Source organism: Schistocerca cancellata, chromosome 6 (assembly GCF_023864275.1).
Source record: "Schistocerca cancellata isolate TAMUIC-IGC-003103 chromosome 6, iqSchCanc2.1, whole genome shotgun sequence".
NCBI classification, from domain to species: Eukaryota; Metazoa; Arthropoda; class Insecta; order Orthoptera; family Acrididae; genus Schistocerca; species Schistocerca cancellata.
The window spans coordinates 548,291,019-548,309,588 of NC_064631.1; positions in this window are offsets into that span (position 1 = coordinate 548,291,019).

Sequence of the window (18,570 nt, forward strand, 5' to 3'; positions counted from 1 at the left end):
CATACTCTACGCCATGAAGGATCTGAACAACCCTAAGTGACTAGCGCTCGAAAGGACAGATCGTTCGCTTGACCGTCCATTATCGTCCAACTACGTCACGTTTATTGAGTCAGGAATTGGGACTGTTTTCAGCAAGGCAAGTATCCATGTGGACCATACGGCAACCTCTAGAGTGCCAAGGACTTTCAGTATAGTTACCGTTGTTGCAGTTTCCCTTGACGTGGTTGCAGACAGGATCGCGCCAACAGCGGTGTGTCCAACGACGACTCTGGACACAAGCGTCCCTATTCTGTCTGGAACCTTCAGAGAGAACGAACATTACCACGTTGCATCTATCGCTCACGGGCCCAGCTCCTGGCGTCATGGTATAGATGCTATTAAGTTCTGTACACTACTTACTCTGACATTGTGCAAACCAACTAATACAACAGTTAACATATGGTTTAATGTCACATACATCAACATATCCTCTGTCTAAAAACTCACACGAGCAATTACATGAGAGAGAACGAAAACCAAGGTGCAATTACCTTCGAATTAGACGGACGAAGGACACAAATAAGCGATTGTCGAATACCAAGTGGTAATGAAAGATGAAATGATGTGCGTCAGGAAATCCTGTTATCAGTGTATACAGCTAGAACAGCAAGGAAAAATTGTTACTGATGGTCACAGCTACTCTGCAGTACGATACATAAATAATAAAACAAGTCGCTGAGGCGTCCTCAGTGAACTACAATTCACGATTCACAAATAAACAAAGTAATAGTACCACATCACGAAATACCGACCACTCCGTCATAAATCTTCTTCTTATGTTGCCAATCCTAAGATTGATTTGCAGCAGCTCTCCATTCAGTGCGATTGTCGGCCAACCTCTTCAATTCCGTGAAACTTCCGCATCCTAGGTCCTGCATTATCTGGCTTATGTACTTTCTTCTAGGTCTGCCTCTTGCCCTTTTGCCCTCCACAAGGCCTTCCGTTATAGTGTGGAGAAGACTTTCATGTCTCAGAATGTGTCCCATCCATATATCTCTCCTCTTCTTGACCGTCTTCCAAAGAACTGGAACTTCCTCCGCTCTCTGCAGGACTTCTTCATTTGTCATCCTGGCCGTCCATGGAATTTTTAACATCCTTCGCAGACACCACATTTCGAATCCTTCAATCCTTCTTCTTTCGTCCTCTCCAAGTGTCCAGGTTTCGCTGCCGTAGAGAAGCACACTTCCAACAAAGGTCTTTATTAACCGCTTCCTTAACGACAGACTTATCATATTTGATGTGAGGAGTTGGTTGGTTGGTTGGTTTTGGGGAAGGAGACCAGACAGCGTGGTCATCGGTCTCATCGGATTAGGGAAGGATGGGGAAGGAAGTCGGCCGTGCCCTTTCAGAGGAACCATCCCAGCATTTGCCTGGAGTGATTTTAGGGAAATCACGGAAAACCTAAATCAGGATGGCCGGACGCGGGATTGAACCGCCGTCCTCCCGAATGCGAGTCCAGTGTCTAACCACTGCGCCACCTCGCTCGGTGATGTGAGGAGTCCTTTCCTTTTATAGAATGCAATCTTTGCCTGATTTATTCTACTTATTACATCTTTCCTACTACGACCATCTGATGTTATTCTGCTTCCCAAGTAGACAAAGTCTTGTATTTCTTTCAGCTTCTCTCCATTCAGCCTTATATTCGTAATTCCTTGATTATTATGTTTGCTTGCAACTAAGATTTTTGTTTTTGACTTATTAATTTTCATGTTGTACCGTGTAGCAAGAGTGTTTTCCATTTCCTCCAACACTACTTGTAATTCTTCCTCATTTTCCGCTAGGACAGCAATGTCATCCGCAAAACGCAGCATATCAACTATTTTTCCCTGGATCCTGATTCCATTAGCTTGTCCTAACTTTTCTCTGACCTCGTCCATTGCTTTCTGTATGTACATATTAAAGAGGACAGGGGAGAGTGCACATCCCTGTCTCACACCCTGTTTAATTTTTGCTTGTTGTTGATGTTCCCCACATCCCACACTCATAAATAGCTCAGAGAATTGACATTGCAGCTTAATTATGGGTCCTTTCTCCTCAGTCGCCTATAAAACAAGCGATTTTTACGATCTTTTTGAAAAACTAATAAAGCAATGAACGTAAATCTTTTTGCAACTTATTTATTGATTCTTGGGCAATATTTTCTGGCTTTTTTAAGAGCTGTAGTCATAATTAAGGCCCCCATGTCGAGGAGTTAAAGATACCCTGTCCAAAACTAGGTGTGTCCATGACGCTTTCATCTGACAGTTAAAAACGTCTTATTTTATAGGATACTGCGCAACGAGTAATAGCCCAGCTTTTTTTTAGAAACTTAGAAAAATAATAAACGGCAGAAGCTGGAAGCGAAGACGTAGTTTTACCGTGTGTATTCGTTCACGTTTTTTGGAATAACCTGTGAATAAATAAAAATAAATAATATTGTAACAAATAAGCCCTCGGTCACAAGTATTAAGTCAAAATTGACCTGGTATCGACGCTACTATGAGCGTCGTCTTCAGAATTAGACTAACTGTACTAAAACATTAGGTATATAGTACATTAATAAAATTAAAGTTTGTACTGACTCGAAAAGATGCAGTACTTACAAGTCACATATTAAAAGAGATCTAAGCCTGAAAGGCGACGTCTTGAACACTTGTGAGATGGCGAGCCGCTAAGGGCTGCTCGTGCTGTGAACAAGGGTTGCAACGAGCAGCCCTTAGCGGCTCGCCATCTCACAAGTGTTCAAGACGTCGCCTTTCAGGCTTAGATCTCTTTTAATATGTGACTTGTAAGTACTGCATCTTTTCGAGTCAGTACAAACTTTAATTTTATTAATGTACTATATACCTAATGTTTTAGTACAGTTAGTCTAATTCTGAAGACGACGCTCATAGTAGCGTCGAAACCAGGTCAATTTTTACTTAATATCTGTGACCGAGGGCTTATTTGTTGCAATATAATTCTGACACGGTCACTGAACCTTAGAAGCTATGTTCAAAAAATAAATAACTTAGCCTATTAATCCTTGCGGAGATGCCCGACGAGTAATTCAGTTAAATTTAAGAGTGATATCTTTCTTATTGTGCCCGCAATCCATTCCGCCAGCTTGAGATACAGTGTATTTCAGATGAGATTTGCAGACTACAGGACTGCCATTATGGACACACCTCATTTTGGAGAGAGCAACTGATGGAAGACTTACTGAATTTTTTAAAAAAATCAGAAAATGTCGTCCAAGAATTAGTAAATAATAAGCAAAAAGATTTGCGTTGATTGCTTCGTTGCAGTTCTCTATATGTATGGTACAAGTTTGATCGAACTATGTTACTTGTCAGTAACACATCACGTGAACTTTCCTTGTTAACTTTCGCACACCAGTGTATTTTAATTTTCTATGAAATACAGAGAGTGTGAACGAATTTTTATACTTAGTTTTTCCAAAAAATCGCTTGTTTTATAGGCTGACTGAGGAGAATAAGACATTAAGCTGCAGGACTGAGATCAACCTTCGTTCTACGAGACAGTATATTTAATACAGAGATAGATAATAAAGAAAATCTTCCGAGGCCATTGCAAAGAAACCATCACGACATTCATCTGAAGTTACACAGCACGAAGCTCCTTGTATCGTCAGCTCTCACAATTTCAACACTAACTTCTCCGAGATCCACGGCGCCTTTCTTGTAACGCCTGCCAATATTGTTTGTTGAACATCTCCGAACTGCTCTTACATTTACTAAACGAAAGACGGTCGGCAGTGGCCGAGCGGTTCTAGGCACTTCAATCCGGAATCGCGCTGCTACTATGGTCGCAGGTTCGAATCCTGCCTCGGGCATGGATGTGTGTGATGTCCTTAGGTTAGTTAGTTTTAAGTAGTTCTAAATCTAGGGGACTGGTGACCTCAGACGTTAAGTCCCATAGTGTTTGGAGACACGTGAACTAAACGAAACCATGACGAAACGTGGCACTCGTCTTTGATGTTCTCTATCTACTCTACTATTTCTAAGGGGTAAGTGTCGCGGACGAGCAATACCCTACAATCGATCAAACTTCTTTCAGTCATGAATTACATTTCCATAGTATTCCTGCAATGAACCTCTGCCTGGTATATTGGCATCTACTTTCCTTACAGTTAGTTAGCGCCGGCAGGTTATTGTTTTGCGGCTAGCCTTGCTCACTCCCGATCACGAGGTCCTTGGTTCGATTCCCGGGCATGTCGGGGGGTTTTCCCCGACTGGGGCTGAATGGTTGGGTCGTCCTCATCATCGATTCATCATCGTCGAAGAGTAAGTCGTTCAAGTGATGTCGATAGAATTCCCCAAAAGGGGACACCCGGCCAAAATTTCCACACGTGCATTTCACACCCAGGTTTTTGAAGCTCATCTTTACGTCGCTCCACATGATGACTCCGAGATTTTTGCGGTTAATACTGGCACCACTATTTACAACCAATAGTAGTGCAAATGTAGTAATCAAACGAGCCAACGGCCTTGTCGCAGTGGTAACACCGATTCCCGTCAGATCACCGAAGTTAAGCACTGCCGGGCTGGGCTAGCACTTGGACGGGTGACCATCCGGTCTGCTGAGCGCTGTTGCCAAGCGGGGTGCACTCAGCCCTTGTGAGGCAAACTGAGGATCTGCTTGATTGAGAAGTAGCAGCTCCGGTCTCGGAAACCGTCATACGGCCGGGAGAGTGGTGTCCTGACCACATGCCCCTCCATATCCGCATCCAGGGACGCCTATGGGGTGAGGATGACACGGCGGCCGGTCGGTACCGTTGGGCCTTCATGGCCTGTTCCTGAAGAGTTTTAGTAGGAATCAAACAGTGATTGGTCTTTATGCATAACATGTACAGTTATTTACTTTAAGGGTCAACTGTAAGTCCCTACACCAAGCGTCGATCCTGTGCCAGTTTCCCAGCATTTGGCTACAGTTTACTGGCGTTACAAATTTTCTATAGATAACAGTTTCGTCCTCGAGCAACCTCATGGAGTTTCCTATACTACTCACCTGATCGCACCTACCGTGAATAGTAGCTGTTATGTTATCCCCCCCCCCCCCCTTCGGGCAAGCTCGATTTTATTTCAGCATCTCATGATTTTGCCTCGTGAAGATTTACCTTAGGAAGCTCCGAAATCAGTGTTGTTCCGTAATTTGTAAGCTGGAATTTGTTCATGGTGTTACGGACCGGCAATATTATCTCTTGTCTTCTGGAATTCCAGAAGAACGGCATAAATTTTGTGCTCTGCTATGCAGCCGTCTGGATTCCATAGGTGAACAGAGCTGGGGTTCGCATTATCGTTGGTCGCGGGAACTATTTAGATTCCTTCCTAAGGAAAAGGCGTGGCGCGTGAGCATAAATCGTATTGCATAATTATACGACAGACTCATGTCAGCTATGTATTCCAAGATGCTACTCCAGGCGGGTGTAAAATGAATGTGTGCAACGGAAAATAATAAACGCTAAAATGAAGATTTGACCCTATCTGACTACCCCCTGTACCAGATCTTAGGATCTCTTCATTCTATAAATTACAATCTAGACATAAATGAATGATGAAGGCACTAATCCTATTAAATGATAAACGTTGTTCATGTTTATATATTTATTGTAGATTTAAAAAATCCTTTATATTACAAAGTTTACATTTCGTAAGTAAATCACTGATCAACTGCCCAACTCTGCGCCTTATTATGACTGTGCGGTCTAATATCAATAACGTGAAATGACTGACATCATCTACCCACCAAACACTAGAAGACACTACTTTCAACGATGACCTACGATGATGTGGAACCTCAGTGGAAATAAACTAACTTGATCACAGGTGTTTTGCTTTTATAGCCCTAGTAAGCCAAAGCAATTTGCGATATCACCGTATGTAATGCGTCCGGTGCGTCGAAGTCATGGTTCTCGTACTCGTCTGCGACGATGGAAGAACTCCAGCCGCAAATAATCTCTTTCAAACACTCGGTCGGCAGAAGGCGGTCCTCTGACTAATATACTCTAATACTTTCTTCTCCTATCTGTGTTCTACAGACGAGAAACGCGAACTCCCAACCACAAGGACGGAGCTCAGATAACGTCTCAACGTTAAGTATAGGCAGAGGAAGTGCTCTCAGTTACTGAACGCTGCGTACTCAACAACAATTTCCAACCCGAAGGTGAAGTCCAGAATCGTATAGGTTGGCAACAGTACAGTTCCTAACTGTTCTAACTATAAACTCTACTGGGAGCAAAGACAGCAAGTCTGTCTGTACCAATAAAAGCTGATATCGAGCGACCGTCACACACGGGCGCTCACAACGAAGACCTCGTCTCTCCAACGTTGACTTCCCAGCAAGACTTGGCTCCCCAGCATCGTAATTTCGAAAACGAAACATCTTCCCGAAACCACGGAATATCCTCCCTCTCTACAGATTATTCCGAACGCCGACCAACCATATTTTAGTCTTTTGTTGTCCATCGCGGAAAGTTTTCGAGGAAAAACCTATACTCGTACAATGGTACGCTTCTGAGTAAAAATCCTTGGAAATAACCCTGCCTGCTTGGTTTCCGAGGTGCCGCTTCTTCGTTCCTCTCACCTGCGTCCAAAATTTGCAGAGTTCGGAAGTATTATCCGGTTATCCTTCCGACCCTGCTACAACAGCGGCCGGTCGCGAGTCTACTGTGCCCCAGCGTTCAGGTGTCTCAACGTCTATCTTGCTGCTTCTTGTGCTTAAGCAGGACCAACATACCTGTGTGGGCCTTCCACCCTGGGCTTCAGTTCCGCCTGCAGTTTCATTTCGACCAGCGTTCCAACCTCTACTAGTAAGATAATAAAGACACTCCGTCATCTTTCATGCAATAAGTGTTAACAATTATTTACAAGGTGTACGTGACAATGTCAATCTCGTTTATATTCATATATACGATTTACAACCTATCACATGATACTTAATTGTGTTTGTAGATCACGGCAAAGTATGTGGACGAGTTCTTGTAAGGTGCGAAATCATAGCCACCTTACAGTATTCCTCCAGTTACTTGCGTATGTCCAGCGCCCCTTCATGACAATAGGAAACTTCGGTTGCCGGACAGGTGTTGAGCACTGAGAATACATAGTCTTAACCCACTCGCTTGGTATCGAAAATGAAACACAGCTATCAGCCAAAACATTATGATCACTTGCTTACTAGCTTGTTGGCCCACCATTGGAACGCTATACAGCAGCGAACCCACGTGCCATGGGTTAGGAGAGTTCTTGGTAGAGTCCGGAGGTATGTTCCACCTGATGTCTACTCACAGGCTGCACACTTCCCGCATATTACTATGGTTTCTAGGTCTGGAGCTAGCGCCTGATACCGTCCCGTGTGCAGCTAACGGATTCAGGAGAATTTTATCGCCAAGAAATCAAGCTGAGTTCCCTATTGCACTCCTGGAATCACTGATTCCGTCCTTGTGACAGACACAGTTATATTGATGAAGACGCCATCAGGAAAGAAATCAAGCGTGGGGCGATGTGGGCGGTCCGCAGTTATGATAATGCAATCCACAGCTGCCATGGTGGCTTCAAACCACACCACAGATCCCACGACACCAGTTGAATGTCCCACACAGCATAATACGCCACCAACCCCACCCCACCCACCCACCAGCCTAAGCCCATGGTGTGGTGCATGTTTCTAGCAGCCATTCCTGGATGATGGTGTGTCGGGACACAACCATCGACCTGATGTAACAGTAAAAATGAGGCATCCTACAAAGCGAAACATTTCCTTTCACCCACAGTCAAATCTCGACTAGCCCGTATCCATTGCATTCGTAACTGAAGATGTCGTTCGCTCAGGACAGGATCTGGTGCGGATCCCCATAGTCAACAATGTGCACAGGACACTGTGCTACGAAACATTTGTGCCTTCACCACCACTGTAATCTTTTGTCAGATCGTGGTCTATTCTGCTTTATTCAGTGGGCGTGCCTCGAACCTCCACGTTCAGTGATGATGTGTGGATGTCCAACACTTTGTCGTCAATATCCATCAACCACTTTCCACAAATCTGTCCTTTGCCACAGTCGTTTATACTGGTGGTTTTCGTACTCACCACAGCAGTTCGCGATCAGCCAACCAACTTCGCCGTTTTCAAGGCGCTCGTTCCAGGCACCGAGCTACATCAATCTGTACTTCCTGAGACTCGCTTATGTCAACAGATTTTCCCATTTGCGGCCTGTATCGTCGCTAGAAAGATTTTCCATCCCTCACTGCTCCCTTTAATAATTTTCTTACCGCAATACCACCAGTCGGTATTCATTCACGTCGTGAACAGTGATGAAATATCGTCTCATCAGTGTATTTCTGGATATCATCTCATCAGTGTATTTCTGGTTGTTTGAGTATTTGAGTACACATAATGAAAGGTATCATTAATAAAGGGGAAGAAAAGGACTGATCAAGGATACATAACATCCTCAACTATATAAAACAGTGAGCTTTCTGAGGGGGAGACCTGAAGGATTATATACTTATATAGATATGGTGTATGTTCTTTCGGACATGTCCGAAAGAACAGACACCATATCCATATAAGTATAGTTCTGGCAATACAGGCCATGCCCTTCCTCTTCTGTGCGGATGCACGCATATTACCCGAACCCTTACCGGACTTCGTAAGAATGTCTTCCACGAGTAATGAGTGTGTTGGGTAGGGACACTACGAATGTAGTGTGTGGACATATAAGGTGAGAATGTTGGTCTCGCGGGAGGGGTTCGTGAGATAGTCCCTGCAGTCGCACTATCTATACTCTGTGCCCTAGGTGGCTCAGATGGACAGAGCGTCTGCCATGTCCGTAGGAGATCATGGGTCCGAGTCCCAGTCAGGGCACACATTTTCACCTGTCCCTGTTCATATACATCAACACCCATCAGCAGCTGAAGGTATTAATGTATAATTCTACCTGAGGGATTAGTTTATAACTCTACTGCATTTGAGGTGTACTATCATACACTGAAGGCAGTAACGCCATGCATCCAGTTAATTGTCTCTAATGTTGTATACAGATACGCTAAAGACTGATTTATTAACGAGTTATGCTCCAATACCTCGCTTATGGATTCATTTAAAAGTAAAACTGGCCTATACTTAGTATTTTTTAGATATAATTTTTAAGTAGGAAAAGGAAGACTAGTGTTTGTAAGGCGTAGTGAAAGGAATAACGCCGCCTTGAAACTATCTCACATTTATGACACACAACGTACCTCACATTTGTGATAAATGAAAAAATGCACAATTGTGGTCAATAATGGGAGTGATACATTCAACAGTTATGGAAACAATGCAAAATTCAGGCATACAATTAACATAAAATTCAGTCACTTTCAAGTTCAGCACAGCCGTCTTCACACAATGTACACTGCCCTGATTCTTTTACAGATCCATTTTCACATGTTTCGTTATACAATGTCTTACATTTGTCCACTGAATCCAATCCTTCTTACTTCTTTTGTCGCAGAAGTAGTGACCACAGTCACATCAGTGCATATCCTCATCGTAGGACTTGGAGTGTGCTTTTTTAAAAGTTTTCTTGCCAGCATGCGCAAGGCCCGACCTTGATGATGCTGATGATCTGGTATTAAACAACACTCTGTTGGTAACTGCTGCTTTCACATTAAGCGACCTTTTGTTGGTAGCTTTCCATCCTATCCTTGAAGCTGGCATTAGTTGTTGAACTGGTAATTTCTCAGGAGTCTTCTCCCTTTGAGCTGGCAAGATGACTCCTGCAATCAGTCTCTCAGACACAGAACTCGATGCAAATGAAGTTTCTGAGAAAAAAAATGGGTTGTATGAAAAACTCTGGCTGCCCTAAACTCAGAACCAGTATTAGCAGGAGTTGCAGCTCGGTAACATGCTTCAGAAAACATTTTTGGAAATTGTACCTTCTTAAGTGATCGTCCTGGAATCTGATGAAAACTGTCAACAGCCTCATTCAAGTAGACTTCAAGAGATTTGAAAAAACTCCTGTCCAGGGACTCGAGTTCACGATTGTAGTTGGCAGGAAGGTAGAGTATCCTGATACATAAATTCTACTGCTAAATCCAGTTCACTGACATCCATGTGAATTGTTTGGCCGTCCAAGATAAGCAGCTAGTTTCCAGAAGAACGGTACTGTTTGAAAACCTCAGAAATGAGAAGAAAATCTCTGTAGTGATGTAGTCCTTTGGTGTCGTAGCAAATGTGCTGCCAGTTGGCAAGTCATCTCCAAATTCCTTTTTTTGGCGTAGACGTCTTTGTAGAGGACCATGGGCAGGATCCACATAGCAGCAGCATTACAACATGCGACAACTTGGCGATGACACTATGGTTCCAGTACATTAGGACATGTTTTTATAAAACAGATATGAAGATGGTCATTATAGACCGAAACCGGTAGTCTGATGACAAAAAATGTATGACCATAGATGTAAAGTAATGGAAATTTGTACAGCTGTAATTGTTTCTCCTTGTTCTCCATGTCTTGCCACATGCAGTCTTTTACCTTCCTTTCTAGCGAGCCCGTCGGAGGTTCGAGTTCTCCCTCGGACATGAGTGTGTGTGTTGTCCATAGTGTAAGTTAGTTTAAGTTAGATTAAGTAGTGTGTAGGCTTAGGGACCGATGACCTCAGCAGTTTGGTCCCATAAGAGTTTATCACAAATTTCCAAATTTCAAGCGAGAACTTTGTCGGCACGACTGAAAACTAATTGAAGGCCAGTTTCATCCACATTATAAACCTAATGTGCCAACAGCTCAGTTTCCTCATTCAACGAAGCTCAATGATCAAAAAAATGCTTCACTGTCTGCATACTGAGTCACATAAGCTAAGATAACTTTAAATTGTCACCCTTGCTGAGAACAACGTCCGGATTACGTTTTAAAAATCTTGTGAACCAATATCTTCCTGCGTACCTAAGACTGTGCTGGTTTCAGTTGCCTTCTTGCATACAAGTTTTCTGGTGACATTAAAAACATCTGCTGCAGCCTAAGAATTCTTGGAGTTTTTATTCATTGTTGGGATTCAACATAGGATTACGGCCAAGTTCCTAGTTGGAATCTTTCCTTGATCCTTGTTGAGACAATCTCGAAGAGTTCTTCGTGGGATGTTAAAAGTCTTTGAAGCCTCGGAAACATTAATTCCAGATCTAACTGCTTCAACGGCTTTCCGTAGATCCTCAGTAGACCATTTGGCACGAAAATTTTGACAGGGCTTACCCATATCGTAGCCTAGATGAGAAAAACACAGAAATGGTGTTATTACCTGCAGGTGTCTTATTAAAGTTTTTCTCAAATATACTGAAAAATATTTAAATATTTTGCAATCTATTTATGTGCCTTACAAGGGAACCTCCCCATCGCACTCCCCCCCCTCAGATTTAGTTATAAGTTGGCACAGTGGATAGGCCTTGAAAAACTGAACACAGATCAATCAAGAAAACAGGAAGAAGTTGTGTGGAACTATGAAAAAAATGCAAAATATACGAACTGAGTGGTCCATGTGCAATATAAGCAACATCAAGGATAATTTTAGCGCAGGAGTGCTGTGGTCCCGTGGTTAGTGTGAGCACCTCCGGAACGAGAGGTCCTTGGTTCTAGTCTTCCCTCAAGTGAAAATTTTAATTCTTTATTTTCGTAAAGTTATGATCTGTCCGTTCGTTCATTGACGTCTCTGTTCACTGTAATAAGTTTAGTGTCTGTGTTTTTGCGACCGCACCGCAAAACCGTGCGATTAGTAGACGAAAGGACGTGCCTCTCCAATGGGAACCGAAAACATTTGATCGCAAGGTCATAGGTCAACCGATTCCTCCACAGGAAAACACGTCTGATATATTCTATACGACACTGGTGACGGCATGTGCTTCACATGACAGGAATATGTACGTAACTTGTACACTTGGCGAACGGGTAAAAAGATTCTTCTACCTTGCCCGATTAGGTTTTCTAGTGGATGTGATAATCACTCCCAAAAAGTGATGAAAACATAAGAGTTTGTCACATAAACTGCAACAAATGAATGCAACAGTTTCACAGTCGCAGTTTTCCCTGTGCTCTGTCAAAACATATGTTTTTAACGTTTTCAAATTTTTCCGTGTGTAGACCGTCAAATCCTGCATATGTGCGCCGGCCGCGGTGGTCTAGCGGTTCTGGCGCTGCAGTCCGGAACCGCGGGACTGCTACGGTCGCAGGTTCGAATCCTGCATCGGGCATGAGTGTGTGTGATGTCCTTAGGTCAGTTAGGTTTAAGTAGTTCTAAGTTCTAGGGGACTTATGACCTAAGATGTTGAGTCCCATAGTGCTCAGAGCCATTTGAACCTGCATATGTGCAAGCAAATCTGAACATGTCCTGGAATTTTGGAGAGCGAAGTTGATTATGTGTGAGTGCCTGAACTTTGATAATTATCTGAAAACAAAAAATTAAACTTCTCACTCGAGGGTAGACTTGAACTAAGTACCTCTCGTTCCGCAGGTGCTCACGCTAACCACAGGACCACGGCGCTCCTAAGCTCAGAGCATCCTTGATGTTGCCTATCTCCCGCATGGACTACTCAGTTTGTATGTTTTTTTTTTTTTCATAGTTCCACACAACTTCTTCCTGTTTTCTCGATTTACCTGTGTTCAGTTTTTCGAGGCCTATCCACTGTGCCAACTTATAACTAAATCTGAGGGGGGTGCGATGGGGAGGTTCCCTTGTTAGTACAAGTAATAATGTATTTTAATCACACGTACTAATCGTAACATGAAACGGGAATGACATTAGAAATTTATACGTGTGTCAACGTGTGTCCTTTAACACAAGGAAAATATTCAGCGTCAATAGGAAACAAACTTTTAGCACGTAGCGTCCCTCCGACGGCTGTCCATCTCACGCCAGGGTTCCTGTTGCTGTAAGAACACTACACGCATGCAGTGGAAGCCCCCCCCCCCCTTTCCATCCCCTTACGTTTTGGTTACTTATACGGCGCTGTCAACATCGGAATATATCCAAACAGTCATTAACCTGCAAGGCGTTATTACCTTCACTTATCCTATTTGTAAACGCACTGTGGGCCCAGGTGTTCATGACATGGATCAAACGACACAGAAAACTATACAAACACAACTGCAATAGCGTATTTACAGAAACAGAAGCTTCCAGGAGGCCTGTTGCAGTTGTGAAATAGCTACACAGTACAGGAAATGAGGCTCAAACCCACATCGCTCACCAGGCGACGAAACAAAATAGCGTTGTCAACAAAACCTCCTCCGAAGCGATGATACTTTTAAATTTTGTACAAAACTGCTTAGGGCAAGCGGTGTTATAAGTATGATGGAACTAAGAACAGTAAACGAAGTTTCCCTCTTGTGACCCACGTGACTGCTCAATTATTTTTTACAAAAGTAAGTCCTACAAAATAAAAGAAAAACCGAAACAAGCCTCCTGTGAGGAATGTAATCAACACGGCTCACGTAAATTTAGAAATATATACTCCGCAAGCCATCATATAGTGTGTGAAGGAGGTAACTTCGTGTCGCCATTAGTGATTTTCCGTCCTACTCCATTCGTGTATTGAGGACAGATAAATTGCCCTAGATGACTCTCTAAGCATCCTAAAATCTCTTATCTCGTTCTCATAATGCCCACATAGTTCAAAGTCGTACTGCTAACGGGAGAGAGTTCCAAAGTACGATCAATACAACTGCCCCACATAAATACGCTATCAAAAATCTGAAAGAATTCGCAAAATCAAGAGACGTCAGAAGTAGGTGAGTGACCACATTATATTATTATACAACGGGATACTCCTCACGGCGGATGACCGCAAATGCAGTCTGCAAGCGTCCGTGATTGACAGTCATCAGGTTCCAAGTGGACTCTGAGAAAACTCTAAGATAAGGTTGGCACAGCATGGCTTCCGGCACTCAAGTGCAATCTATAGCGAAGGTACCCGATACAGTTCAGCGAAAGAGGAAAAGAGAGACTTGGTTATGTTTTTTGGGTCTTCATTCCGAAGACTAACATTATTCAACTCTCCACCCTAGTCTATACTGTGTATGTCTCTTCATATCTACTACAAGCAGCATACTTTTGCGCCCCAGAATGACATTCAGGATGCGCATTAAAAATGTCAGCGGGAGAGAAACGCAGATGCTGTAACAGCCATCGTGCAAGCTATGGTGACGCCCTTGATGGGATGAGCGTTCAAACAAGCGACGTAACAAAATGACATCATGATGACAGAGGGATATCGTCATAAAGGTGTCTGCTCAAATTATGACAAGAAAGCTCAAATCGAAAGCAAGAGTAACTCTTCAGGTCTGAAAGTCTAAGTTGCGCTTCATGAGGCGTCCAAGAATGCTGATGAGCTTAGAAAGTTATGGCACATTCATCACCCCCGAAGAAAGGTAACCCGACAAGTACAAAAAAAAGTGTGTGAAATTTTATGAGACTTAACTGCTAAGGTCCGACAAGTACATAAACCCTCACTTCCACAGCTTAGTTCTCAGTATAGTTCACTGTTGCAGCTAATACCAAGGCAGGACCTGTGACACTCAGCCCACAACCTATTGGGATGACTATAGATCTATTTCATATACACTCCTGGAAATGGAAAAAAGAACACATTGATACCGGTGTGTCAGACCCACCATACTTGCTCCGGACACTGCGAGAGGGCTGTACAAGCAATGATCACACGCACGGCACAGCGGACACACCAGGAACCGCGGTGTTGGCCGTCGAATGGCGCTAGCTGCGCAGCATTTGTGCACCGCCGCCGTCAGTGTCAGCCAGTTTGCCGTGGCATACGGAGCTCCATCGCAGTCTTTAACACTGGTAGCATGCCGCGACAGCGTGGACGTGAACCGTATGTGCAGTTGACGGACTTTGAGCGAGGGCGTATAGTGGGCATGCGGGAGGCCGGGTGGACGTACCGCCGAATTGCTCAACACGTGGGGCGTGAGGTCTCCACAGTACATCGATGTTGTCGCCAGTGGTCGGCGGAAGGCGCACGTGCCCGTCGACCTGGAACTGGACCGCAGCGACGCACGGATGCACGCCAAGACCGTAAGATCCTACGCAGTGCCGTAGGGGATCGCACCGCCACTTCCCAGCAAATTAGGGACACTGTTGCTCCTGGGGTATCGGCGAGGACCATTCGCAACCGTCTCCATGAAGCTGGGCTACGGTCCCGCACACCGTTAGGCCGTCTTCCGCTCACGCCCCAACATCGTGCAGCCCGCCTCCAGTGGTGTCGCGACAGGCGTGAATGGAGGGACGAATGGAGACGTGTCGTCTTCAGCGATGAGAGTCGCTTCTGCCTTGGTGCCAATGATGGTCGTATGCGTGTTTGGCGCCGTGCAGGTGAGCGCCACAATCAGGACTGCATACGACCGAGGCACACAGGGCCAACACCCGGCATCATGATGTGGGGGGCGACCTCCTACACTGGCCGTACACCACTGGTGATCGTCGAGGGGACACTGAATAGTGCACGGTACATCCAAACAATCATCGAACCCATCGTTCTACCATTCCTAGACCGGCAAGGGAACTTGCTGTTCCAACAGGACAATGCACGTCCGCATGTATCCCGTGCCACCCAACGTGCTCTAGAAGGTGTAAGTCAACTACCCTGGCCAGCAAGATCTCCGGATCTGTCCCCCATTGAGCATGTTTGGGACTGGATGAAGCGTCGTCTCACGCGGTCTGCACGTCCAGCACGAACGCTGGTCCAACTGAGGCGCCAGGTGGAAATGGCATGGCAAGCCGTTCCACAGGACTACATCCAGCATCTCTACGATCGTCTCCATGGGAGAATAGCAGCCTGCATTGCTGCGAAAGGTGGATATACACTGTACTAGTGCCGACATTGTGCATGCTCTGTTGCCTGTGTCTATGTGCCTGTGGGTCTGTCAGTGTGATCATGTGATGTATCTGACCCCAGGAATGTGTCAATAAAGTTTCCCCTTCCTGGGACAATGAATTCACGGTGTTCTTATTTCAATTTCCAGGAGTGTACAATACCACCGTCATCTAGAAACGACGGACTCTACTGCCGAGAGCTGTTGCCTCATCCTCGCCTTCGCTGATGGGAATATCTTCCAGCACCAGGCCTCACTGATGTCCCTTAGAGAGCTGATCAATCACCATCATTCTGAGGGAGTGCAGTAATTGCTGCCCCACCGAATCACAGATACGACTCCAATGCCACGGCCTGGTCTAATGCAGAGAGGTCATGACGCGACTTTCGACGACTACGGAAACCTTGTGCAGAGCCTCTGATTGCCCTTCCGGGGCGCCATCTACGACGTCAATGCGAGCGCCCTGATAATCCGGTGAGCAAGTCTGCAAGCCACACGGCATTGCTGATTGTTTTTTGAGCGCTACTTGGTCGATGACAGCCCATGAGGCAGTAACTGCTACGCATGCTATCACCTCATGCCGACAGTGAAGGGTGTGCCCACGTCAGCAAATGCCGGCTGTTGAGTGCTCCAGAGACTCGCCTGGCTCCCATCGATATAAGGAGACGAAACTGTACTTGTTAATAAATGTGTAAACTGACACTAAAGCCTAGTTAACGCTTTCAGGCGTCCAAAAGATCTACATCTACGAGGTGCATTCAAGTTCTAACGCCTCCGATTTTATTTCCCCGGACTAGAAAGAGACAGAAACATGTGCATTGTTTTAAAATGAGGCCGCGTTCATTGTCAATACGTCCCAGAGATGGCAGCACCGTACGGCAGATGGAATTTTACCGCCAGCGGCGAGAATGAGAATTGTTTTAAATACTTAAAATGGCGACGTTTTCCTTACTTGAACAGCGTGCAATCATTCGTTTTCTGAATTTGCGTGGTGTGAAACCAATTGAAATTCATCGACAGTTGGAGGAGACATGTGGTGATGGAGTTATGGATGTGTCGAAAGTGCGTTCGTGGGTGCGACTGTTTAATGAAGGCAGAACATCGTGTGACAACAAACCGAAACAACCTCGGGCTCGCACAAGCCGGTCTGACGACATGATCGAGAAAGTGGAGAGAATTGTTTTGGGGGATCGCTGAATGACTGTTGAACAGATCGCCTCCAGAGTTGGCATTTCTGTGGGTTATGTGCACACAATCCTGCATGACGACCTGAAAATGCGGAAAGTGTCATCCAGGTGGGTGTCACGAATGCTGACGGACGACCACATGGCTGCCCGTGTGGCACGTTGCCAAGCAATGTTGACGTGAAACGACAGCATGAATGGGAGTTTCTTTTCGTCGGTTGTGACAATGGATGAGACATGGATGCCATTTTTCAATCCAGAAACAAAGCGCCAGTCAGCTCAATGGAAGCACACAGATTCACCGCCACCAAAAAAATTTCGGGTAATCGCCAGTGCTCAAAAAATGATGGTGTCCATGTTCTGGGACAGCGAGGGCGTAATCCTTATCCATTGCGTTCCAAAGGGCACTACGGTAACCGGTGCATCCTACGAAAATGTTTTGAAGAACAAATTCCTTCCTGCACTGCAACAGAAACGTCCGGGAAGGGCTGCGCGTGTGCTGTTTCACCAAGACAACGCACCCGCACATCGAGCTAACGTTACGCAACAGTTTCTTCGTGATAATAACTTTGAAGTGATTCCTCATGCTCCCTACTCACCTGACCTGGCTCTTAGTGACTTTGGGCTTTTTACAACAATGAGAGACACCCTCCGTGGCCGCACATTCATCAGCCGTGCTGCTATTGCCTCAGCGATTTTCCAGTGGTCAAAACAGACTCCTAAAGAAGCCTTCGCCGCTGCCATGGAATCATGGCGTCAGCGCTGTGCAAAATGTGCACGTCTGCAGGGCGATTACGTCGAGAAGTAACGCCGTTTCATCGATTTCGGGTGAGTAGTTAACTAGAAAAAAAATCGGAGGCCTTAGAACTTGAATGCACCTCTTACATAGATACTCCGCAGGCCACCATTCGGTGCGTGGCGGAGGGAACCGTGTACCACTAATAGTCTTTTCCTTTCCTGTTCCACCCGCAAATACATAAATACATCGAGGGAAAAATGGATGTCTGTACGCCTCCCTATGAGCCCTAATTTCTTGTAACTTTTCTTTGTAGCGGTGGCAGAACAATTCCACAGTCAGCTTCAAATATCGGTTACCTAAATTTTCTCAATAGTGTTCCTTGTAATGAACGTCGCCTTACCTCCTGGGATCCCCATTTGAGTTCCTGAAGCATTTCCTTATGAGTTGTTCGAACCTACTGGCAACATATCTAGCAGTCCACCTCTGAAGTGCTTCGATGTCCTCCTTCAATCCGGCCTGGTACGGATCCCAAACACTTGAGCAACACTCAAGAATAGGTCGCATAAGCGTCCTATAAGCACTCTCCTTTACAGATGAGCCACACCTTTCTAAAATTCCCCATTTCATATCGCTTTGCAACATTATGCCCAAAAATTTAAACGACAGGACTTTCAATCAGTACGCTAATGCTCTGTCCGAACATTAGGGGTTTGTTTTTCCTATGCACCCGCATTACCTTATATTTTTTCACATTGAGAGCTAGCTACCATTCATCACAC